This window comes from Akebia trifoliata, chromosome 1, assembly GCF_017979445.1.
Source record: "Akebia trifoliata isolate Shusen 1 chromosome 1, ASM1797944v1, whole genome shotgun sequence".
Lineage (NCBI taxonomy): Eukaryota > Viridiplantae > Streptophyta > Magnoliopsida > Ranunculales > Lardizabalaceae > Akebia > Akebia trifoliata.
The window spans coordinates 14,272,973-14,283,583 of NC_141375.1; the positions used below are offsets into that span (position 1 = coordinate 14,272,973).

The window sequence follows — 10,611 nt, forward strand, 5'->3', positions numbered from 1 at the left end:
GATCAATCTTGAGGTCATTCCAGCATGACTACTTTTAATGGTAAAAAATTAAACTTTTCAAATAAATCTATTTTTTTTTTTTTTCCGTATGTAAGAATCATACAATCAAATATGAAATTAATGTCTTAATTAGACAAATTAACCCATTTTTAGTGAGGCGTACTCTTGGTGGGCCTTGACTGAGGTGTAGTTAAGGCACGTGCCTTGGTGTGCCTCACTTAAGTTGCCTTGCTTCTCATGTATTAAGGCGCGTTCGGTCCACTCCACCTTGAGGGGCACCCAGGTGCTTGCCTTGACTTCACACTTTTGGAGTAGCTGACTTGGTTATGTTTATTTAGTGTTTGCAGGGCGAGGTGAATTGGGTGAAAGATAGATCATGGAGAGATTGGTTGTACTGTAAGGATGGAGGCAGCTATTACATTTGAAGATTTACCGATTTACATTTCTCGGTGTGCATTTGCTGGTTAGTAGATACTATATGTGGGATAAGGTAAATGATCTCCCCTCCAAAATATGTATTGTACTTTCTGGAACTTTTGAACAAGGTTTGCTGGTTTTATTTGGAGATCTTTCTTGAGTTCCCTCTTATTTGTTACCTGGCATGCATTGGTAACAATATATATATATATATGTGTGTGTGTGTTTATATAAGGAGGGAAAACTATTGGAGAGACATGTTATACTGATAATGAAGCATTCTGCCTTAACTGACTGACTCTGCACAATCTTTCTTCAGAATTACAATTGTTCTTCACGTTTCGCCAATGGCCAGTGATCCCAATCAAGACAGTGGTTTTGTCCCAATCCAGTTGGATTCGGGATACAAAACTAGTGCAATGGAGGAACAAGATTCATTCAGACTCTAAAATTTTAGGACAAATAATGAAGTTATCCTTTCTCAGCCTCTAGGCTATTTTTGTGGACCTTTTGATCTAGATATTGTAAGAAATAGAATTCAATTAATTTTCAAATAATAATGAGGTAATTTTTGAAAAAAGAAAAGAAAACATAGTGAAGAAAAAATTATCTTACAACCAATGAGAAGACTTCACATTACCCACCAAAGAAAAAGAACACAGAAAACCAACCTCTTTCTCTCTCTCTCTCAACTACTATATTCATCTACCTTTTTATTTGACATCAATTAATGATTTTAGCTAGCTCCTCCAGCGTATTGCCACTGTGCAAACACATAGAAATGGTTGGATGGGCAGTTTAATTAAAACTAATTAAGAGTCCCATTTGATATTTTCAGGGCTTGTTTGTAGTGAAAAGTTACAAATACCCATTACTCATAGGGTACCTGGTAATTTATAATTAAGAAAATAGGAAAAGAGAATAAAATTAGTAACATGTAGTTCCACATTTGTAGTCAGATGTGACCAATGAATTCTTCAAGCAAAACAAACTTTTGAAAAGAAAATCTTAGAAAATAAAAATTTAGAGTCTTTGTTTTTGTAGTTGAGATTGAGATGAAACTGGAAATATAAACCTATATTTGTTTAGAGAGGAAGTGAAGAAAAATACTCCATGTTCTCTTTCAGCTAAACTACATTTACGTTTAGCTAGGGCACTAATTAATATATTTAATTAGACTAATTAGTTTGCTTATATATAAATAGTAAGTTACAGGTAAAACAAATCTACTTTTTGGTTCTTAAGATTAAGATAGATATTGTTATAGGTCAAAAGTGGTTCGTCCACAATTTATGATTATCTATGGATATGAATTGACAAGGGGAAGGTCGAAAGTGGTTTACTCGTTTGGTCCTTGAGCACTGGCAAGTAAATTCTTCACATTTTGGAGGACCAAACTTTATTATTTTTATCGAGATTTTTCACGGAGTAGCTAATGTATCTATATTTCGCACATGATGACCAAAATGAAGACATTCTAAGGACGCAATAAAACCTGATGGTTATAGTATTGATAGCTTGGGACAATAAAGACACGCACACCATTGAGGCATGTGAATGCATTTCAAGATTTTTGTTAAGAGAACTGAGACAAAGGTCGCATAGATTACTATTAGGACTGTAGTAGCTATGCGAATTTCAAGTATGAAACATCGAAACTATGTGGATTGTAGTCGTCATTCTTTTTTAGAAAAGGGAGTGAATGTGCACTCGATGATATTTTTGAAAAAAATAATTTTTGTAGTGACTCTCGTACAGATTTGGCATCAATCTACTTAAGATCTAGGTAAGAGATCTATTTAGAAAGTAAGGAAGGTGTTAGGCACCCTACTTTCTTCACTATAGTTGGTAACCTTAAATATGGCCATGTTATTGAGGAAGGAACCCCATTCATATCATGCATTGAAATAACCAAGTTTGAAAAATATAGGATAAGTAGTTATGGGCCCTTTTTCAATGTCCTAGTAATGTGGGTTGGAGTGTGATTATGTTGACTCTTAAATCGACGATGATGGTAGATCTAATTATGGTATCCTTGGGATATCTTTCGCAATATATTTGTCGATCTTTTGCTCATTCTGCAGATTCAACTTCATTATCTATCCCTGGTACCAGAAATGGAGTTACTATGTACAAACCGAAAGAAGCATAGTGTGATGTTAATACAGGGATGAGAGCTAAAAGAAATCAGAAAAAGGGAAGACTGGAATTCTGTTGAAATGCTCATACCTGTGAATGTGATCCTTTGCGTTATTGGTCGCTTTAGTTTCTCTAATTTGTGCTGAAGTTCATGGCGATTTTCTCTCCAAAAACTATAGCACTTTGCCTTATTTTGCAATGCTTTCTCTTTGACTATGAACAGACGCCAGACAGTGCATGACATGGGTTTGTCCTTTATATTGTTGCTCATTGTCCTTCTTGAGATACTACTTATGCCTATGGGCTTCAACACGCATTTTCCCTTGCAACGATTTTCAGCCAATTGGGCTTGCTGGTTGGGTTTCATCTTGGTTAACTGTTATCAATTAGTGCCTTCATCGTTTGAATTGCTCTTTGATTGGGTTGATCTGGTGTGATACTCGCCTTTGAGTCTCTCTGCCAGGCAAGCATCAAGGGGAATTTATTGTTATACCTCATGTTGGGCCCACCCATAATTCAAACTTTGATACAAATATTCTGAAGGAGAATCAGACATCAGTGCAGTTGATAAAAGCTTTATGAGTCCAAGAATGTGTAAAATTGATAGATTTGAAGGTGATAAAGCCAAGAATTAAGAGAATTAAAGAGGAAAACGATCATCAGAAGAAATGAAAATTCAAAGATTAGAAGAAACAAAATCGTTATATAGCGATTTTTCATATTAATAACAATTTCGAGTCGATATCCATATAGCGATTTGAGCAAATAGTGATTTTGAATTGCTATATTGTGTCTAGTGATTCAAAATTTGGTTCGGTTGTTTGAACTATAATGGGTCGATCAATGTGGGTCTAATGATTATCTTGTAATTATTTTGTTTTTATCCCCCCCTCTATGATTCTATAAATAGAAGGAGAGATTCAAATTTTAGAGGACTTTCTCATTTTTTTTTAAGAAAATGACCCGAGAGGGATTTGCTCTTTAGGATCCCAGAGAAGTCCAAAGAGAAAGAGAGAATCTAGATCTTACGAGGATTCTTTCCAAATTATTGTAAGATTGGAGTTCCATTTGGATTTGGAGAATTCGTGCAAATCAATGTAAGTAAGATTGAATTCATGTTAGATTCATTGAGTTTTTCTCTTAGATTTTAATTCTCATTTATTTTTTAATATGAATTTTATCGTGAATCTAGTTTACATGTTCTTCAATCAAAAATGAATTTCTCCATCATCATATTTTATGTGTAGTTGTAAGTCCTAATTTATAATTATGAAACTTAATTCATTAATTTCAGTAAGTCTCTGATTCAGATCTAATTGAGAGATCGTTTTAGTTGCAATTTTGAGTTTAGAACTTTAGAAAAACTCTAAAGTACAGATTAGAATCGATCACCTTGCTACATTGTGGGATTGGATCCCAAATTCTTTTCCTTACAGTGGGGACGAGATCAATCAAGAACTCATCATTGTCCCCCACAACCACCTTTTCATTTACTAATATATTATATGATTTCCATATCTCCACATCACCTTTTTCGGGGAAAACACAAAAAGACATAGATTTATAGTGGTTCAGTGACCTTGGTCCCTACTCAACTCTCAGAAACCTTAGTAACTCGAACTGATGTCTTTTTATTCAATGCTTGCGGATTACAACTACTTACAAAGAAAATCGAGCACAATGTCTCGACACTATGCTTGGGATTTTCATCCGAGTCATTTTGAATTTCACAACAAGAAATCTTTGTAAAAACTAAAGATAAAACGGAACAACTCTCACTCTCTCTCTCTCTCTAACTCAGGATATTACTAAAAGTAGACTAGATGAGAAAAAAAGGAGAAAGAAAATCTCAAGAGCTTATTTTAGATCTAATTGAACTTTGTTTGATGCTCTCTTCTAATTGATTTCTCCTATTTATAAAACAGAAGAGAGAACAAGGTTTAAAGGAAAAAACCTTAACAATTAAGGATAAATCTTTCTAAAAAAGTTAATCATTAGAAACAGATTATGAAATAATGGTATGAATTGAAACTTAAGCATTCACAAAGATGAAGGTTCATGAGTTTCAAGTTTAGTCGACTGAACAAGGACGCTCACACACACTCTCTTACCTTTTTCAGACTTTCAACTTGTATTGATCTAAATTTGTCATTCATTATTCTTTCCAACCTCCTTTAGCTTGAACTTCAACAAATATGACTTCAATAAGATCTTCAAGCTTTAGACTTCCCAACATGATCTTAATGTTATCAATTACATAAGGAATAAAAGATTTATAGGGAAATCTATATGAATCATGGATGAAGATAAATGCTTCTACAAAAGTGAAATATAATTTTTATGGAAAAAAAAGAATTAAAGAAATTTGATAATTTAACATATAATACTCGATAAGTACATAATGAGTATATTGAAAGTGTTTAATGTTTCTTCAGTACCTGTATATTGAAAGTTTTATTGAGTACTCAATAGGTAAATACGGAATGTGTTATACAAAATTCAACATTGGATTACTGAACAAACCTAAAGATTGTAAAACATGCGATTCAAACAGTACGACTTATAGAAACATAAAAATTATGTTTATATAGAGAAAGTGAAGTTATTTAGCATATCCTATACACCCCCAATAAGAAACCCAGAAGGTTTTCCAAAGAAGAAAAATGATTTCGTGCCTAAATTGTAAAAGGATAAGTGATTAAAACACCTTGAAAGTTTAGATTATAGCATTGGAGATGAGAGAACTTTCTTTTACACCGGTTTGGGTGTTCGTGGTAGTTTAGTTTGAGTGCAACTGTTCGGTACCCAATGTGTGTGTGCAATTAGTTATCTTAAAGAAATCATAAAATAAGTGTGTGTAGATAGTTATTTTAAAGTTGAGATGGAAATCGCAAAGTGGGTGCAATTGGCCGTTTCGGTGTGTGCAAGTAGAGCGACCCCATTACTAAGGAAAAATTACTTTATATATCTATATATATGGGAGCGGCCCTAAAGTTTGCCAAACATTGTGCCAAACATTTTTCAAAACATGGTTTAGAAGTTTTGGAATAGGCTGATTTTTTGTGAGGATGATCTCTATGATGAGGAGATCATCCTCTCCAAAAATCAGCTCATTTTAAAATTTCTAACCCTAGTTTACAAATTGAAGAATCATGGATTGTCCAATTTTTGTAAATCATTTTTGATGGGGTTAGAAGTTAGGAGATCATCCTCACTAAAAATCAGCTCATTCCAAAACTTCTAACCCATGTTTTAAAAAATGTTTGGCAAACTTTAGGGCTGCTGAACCGCTCCCATACATACATATATATATATATATATATATATATATATATATATGGGAACGGATCAAGGGACATATGAAAAAACAATGTAACATTAATAAATTTTCAAAATATGGGTTAGAAGTTTCGGATTGAAAATTTATTAATATTACATTGTTTTTACATATGTTTTTTCATATGTCCCTTGATCCGTTATATATATATGTATATGATCCATGCTTTGAAAACGAATGACCACTAAACTCTTAAGTTCAAGTCAAATTTAAGAATAGTGAAAATGTATATCTTAAAATTGAAATTCAAATCCATGGTGGAAAGGTATCTTTTTATTTTTTTAATTTTTTTTTATAACTTTTCTTAAATTCTTAAAATCTTGTAATCTGCATCTCTGTGGCATTGGATTATGTATCGGAAGTTGAGTAAGAATTTGGGAAGGAATAAAGAAACTTGATTAATATTTCATATTGGGTATGACCTATTTGATCCAGTACCAGTCACCATTATGGACGAACCCGATCAGTCATACGGATCAACAAACGGTCTGGTTTTTAAAACATTGATTTAAATTGGTAACTAATTTTCCCTTGCTAATATATATTTTTATGATACTTATCTCGAGAATAAATCTCAACTATTGGATATTTTGTTTACTTGATCGTATAAAAACGAAATCCAACGGTCAAAATTTATGTATATCCTGACAGCACATATTGTAAAAGTAATTATCTTAATTAATAATGGTAAATCCCAGCAATTTGATTCTAATTTCACGGTTGGGATCAAGTGTATTTGCCCCGAGTCATTTTTCATACGTCAAAATCATATGTGAGGTTACTTATTTGATTCTCTTTGTAAGGTCTCCATTTATTTGGCCCAACTCGGTCTTTCTATGACATATCAATTTTCTCCATCTGATGAGATAGAAAGCAAAAGAATTGAGTAGGTAAAATTGCAATACAAAAGCATCCATCCGTAAATGAAACGATAGCCGTTATCTTAAGATCGTGACTAACCATATTTTTGTTAGGGACAATAACTGTGATTGACTCTTTATTGAGAATATGTACTGAATAGTCCCTTAATAAAGAATACAGATCATTTAAGTTGCACTTAATAAAATATTAACTTTTTAAAGATCTTTTGAAGATTTTTCTAGGGAAAATATCTGAAATATCCTTCTGACAATTTTACGAAGTGATTTGATCTAAAACTATATTGAGTCAAATAAAAAACTTGACCAATTTATTTGATTGTTAATATTTTTGTAAAAAGAAAAAAATAAATATTTTTATTTATTAAAAGTTATTCATAAATTCAATATAATTTTATTTGACTCATCTAAGTCGACTAACGAATTTTTGAGTGGTATAAATTGAATGAACATTCAACTCAAGTTTAAAAATTATGTTTTAATTACTTAAAATTATTTATATCTGTATATGACACTAAATATAAAGATATACACTGTGGATAAGGGTTTAAGTGTTCTATAAATTTACATGTACAAATAGTCCCCTACCAATGCCTAAGCCACATCAGTGGCCGCTCAATAGTAGTTTTTCCGTATCCTAAAATATTAGACGTCGATGCCATAACGAGTCATGCAAGATTGTACCTCTTTTTCCTTAAGGGGATGGCCCAAGGATCCAGACTATGATTCTCTTGGGTAGTGTGAAGATGCGGAGAGAAGGCCCTTTCCTTATTATTGCTTCCTCTATTTATGCTCCTTTCCTGACAAAAGGAGGGAGTCACCTTGTTGTTCTCCATCCCATTTGTCTTTGTTCTCAAATCTTCCAATCCAAGAAAAATAATGGGATTGATGAGAGGTTACTCTTGTCTTGAACTCTCAGTTCAGTTGAGATTCATGACTCAACTTTGGGGTATTACATATACTAACCAGTCTAAGAACAACACACCACCGACCTCAAAAACAGTGAGAAGGGAGAAAAGAAAGAAAAGACAAAAGGGAGAAGAAACTCATATTCTTGAGTTCTTTTTATCTTGTTATGACCACAGGGATGATGGATTACAATCCACTCTCTCAAGTGGCAGCGTGATCTTGGCTCCATTAAGCTTGCATGGAAGAAATATATTGTAAAAGGAAAAAAAGGTTTTAAGGCTTGAAATCCATTAAATTACAGAGAAATAAAGAGGCTACAACATGAAGATAGAATTAAAAAAAAAAGCTTACAAAGGGAGAGTTAAAACTCTAGCAGAGAGGATCCAATAAGATAAACTTTGATTATAATTTGATAGAGGTTTTGCTCCAAGAGCTCTCTCACTCTCTAGAGGAGAACCAAAATTGAACCATCCCCTAAAACTTTACAAGACTCCCCTATTTATAGAATTATAGGGGAGTTGGTTACAGAAATTGTAAAGAAAAATAGATAAATTCCTTTGAAATTACATTCCACGAAGATAGCGAATGGCGTTCACTACCCTAAGCAAATGACCATTCGTTATCTATCAGTACACTTCTTCTTTTTCGTATGATTCTTTTTTCTTCTCATTTCCATTGATAAACCTCTGTTCTTCACTTCCCTTGTGTTTATTTCAAACACCAAATAAAGTGGGACCATGGCACCATACAACATAAAGTCCCCTTGATGCTTGCCCTCTAGACAAGAGCTCAAGTGTAAGCATCACACCAAATTTCTACTAGGTCACTATTATACCTCATGATGGGCCCACTCATAGTTAAAGCCTTGATACAAGTATTCTGATGGAAAATCAGGTGTCAATGCAGTTGATCAAAGCTTTATGAGTCTAAGAGTGTGACAATTTGACAATTTTGAAGATGATAGAGTCAAGAATCAAGATAATCGAAGAAGTAAAACGATTGTTAAAAGAAATGAAGACTCAAAAGTCAAAGGAAACAAAATTGCAAAATAACGATTTTGTATTTTATAGCGATTTTTGGTCGCTATCCATGTAGAGACTAGAGTAGCTATTGACTTTAGATCACTATACTGAGCATAGCGATCCGAGTTTTGGTTCGATTCACCAAAATAAAATGGGTTGATCAATTCGGGTTATGGTCACTTTGTAGTTTTCTTCCCTTTATGATTCTGGAAATAGAGAGAGAAATTCATATTTAAAGGACTTTTGTACTTTCTTCATTTCTTTTGGTCTTTAAGATGATCCATCCTTAGTCTCTTAATTGTTTCTTTTTGAGGTGGGGGGGAGGGCTCCGAGAGAGAGAGAGAAAGTTTCAAGGATATTTTAGATCTATACAGGGTCCCAAAAAAGTTCATAAAGAGAGAGTTCAGATCTTGGGAGAGTTTCTCCCAAACTATTATAAAATTAGAGTTTCAACTTAAGAAAGCAATGGAAGAAGAAATTTGCTCAAATTTGAGGATTTCGTGCAAGTTCATGGGAGTAAGATCAAATTTGTGCTAGATCCATTAAGTTTTTCTTTTATATTTTCACTCTTATTTATTTTTGGATCTGAGTTTTTATGGTGGATTTAATTTATTACTTCTTCACTCTTGCATATAATCTCATGTGCAAAGCAAATTGAAGCAATTATAGGGCGATCCAATTGAGGTGGACTGCCCCACATTGATAGTTGACTGCGCCACATTGATCTGAAAACATTCAGTTATCAATTTTTGACTGGTTGCTTAACTTGACTTCTTGATTGTAGTACACTCTTGGTTAAGTGATTTAGTGTTCATCTAGATGAGTTGATCATTAACTTGTACAGTGAACACACGCGATCAATTTTTTGATATTTACAATTATTTTGTGCAATTAAGTCTAATTAACATGGTATAACATGAAATGTGATAAATTGAGGCTTAACATACTTATCTATCTAATCTAATAAAATAAGAACGAAAATCGAGATAAATGTCTGGGAAAAGTATGGATAAATCAATGTTTTAAGACATTGATCACACCCTCAAACTTATTTTTTTCTAGTCCCTTAGAAAATAAAATTTTCACTTTCTTAGGCATCTCAATTGCATTTAGTAAATGCAATAAGCCCTTAAAACTGCTAGGTTACCTCTAGTGGATGAGTTTGACTTGTGACGGTTTGCAAAGAATATATTCACAAACTTCGAAATAATTTTTGAAGTAATAGTGGTTAAAATAAACACTTATATCTAAAAGCATAAGTTCTTTTAAGATTTGTGGTATGGAATCTCAACTCTTATTTCTCTATGACAAAACTTAAACTTATATTGATTTTTAAGATATAGTGATTCTAACTTATAAATTTTAGAGATTAGATTTCTTATAATGAGTTTCAACCTTTTAATTAATACAGAATAATTGGATTACTTAGGGTTTAAACTTAGCATCCTATCTAGAGTGGTGAGAAATGTGGATGCTCACTTTAATACCTCTAAGGGATTTTATCTGTGATATTCCAGTGCATTCACGTTTTTACACTTGATGGCTTTCACCTTACTGAAATTGTAAACTTTTCTAGTTTGATTCTTTTGAATATTTCTTTCTTTTTCGATTCGAAAGATCTTTTTCTTTCTATTTTCTACTTCTTTTTCACTTTTTTCTAAGAAAAGTAGGTAGCTTTTTTCAAGGTACCCAGTCTAATTCAATGATTGCTGTTTCAAGATATATTCAACCATAGTTTTGTTTTTCTTCTAATCAGCCAACCAAATGAACAGGGAAGTCAAAGTTTATCAAACCCTATTTTTTTTTTTTTTTTTACTCTAGATAGAAAGAAGGTAACTAGCTCACTCAATTCAACCTAGACTCTTGGTAATCTTATTAGAAGTAATTATAAACAAAAGGTATAACTTTG

General features: G+C 32.8%; 1 protein-coding gene across 2 annotated transcripts in view; it reads left to right on the forward strand.

Annotated features, from left to right (window-relative positions):
* LOC147410754 (vacuolar protein sorting-associated protein 32 homolog 1-like) overlaps positions 1 to 559 on the forward strand; it is a 46,473-nt gene extending 45,914 nt beyond the window's left edge. The window contains exon 8 of one of the 2 annotated variants that reach the window (XM_086439835.1): positions 348 to 559. The gene's annotated coding sequence lies outside the window, so the exon portion shown is untranslated. Of the gene's footprint in view, positions 1 to 338 lie in introns of both variants that reach the window. The other variant, XM_086439826.1, reaches the window with a different exon arrangement.
* The last annotated feature ends 10,052 nt before the right edge of the window (positions 560 to 10,611 follow it).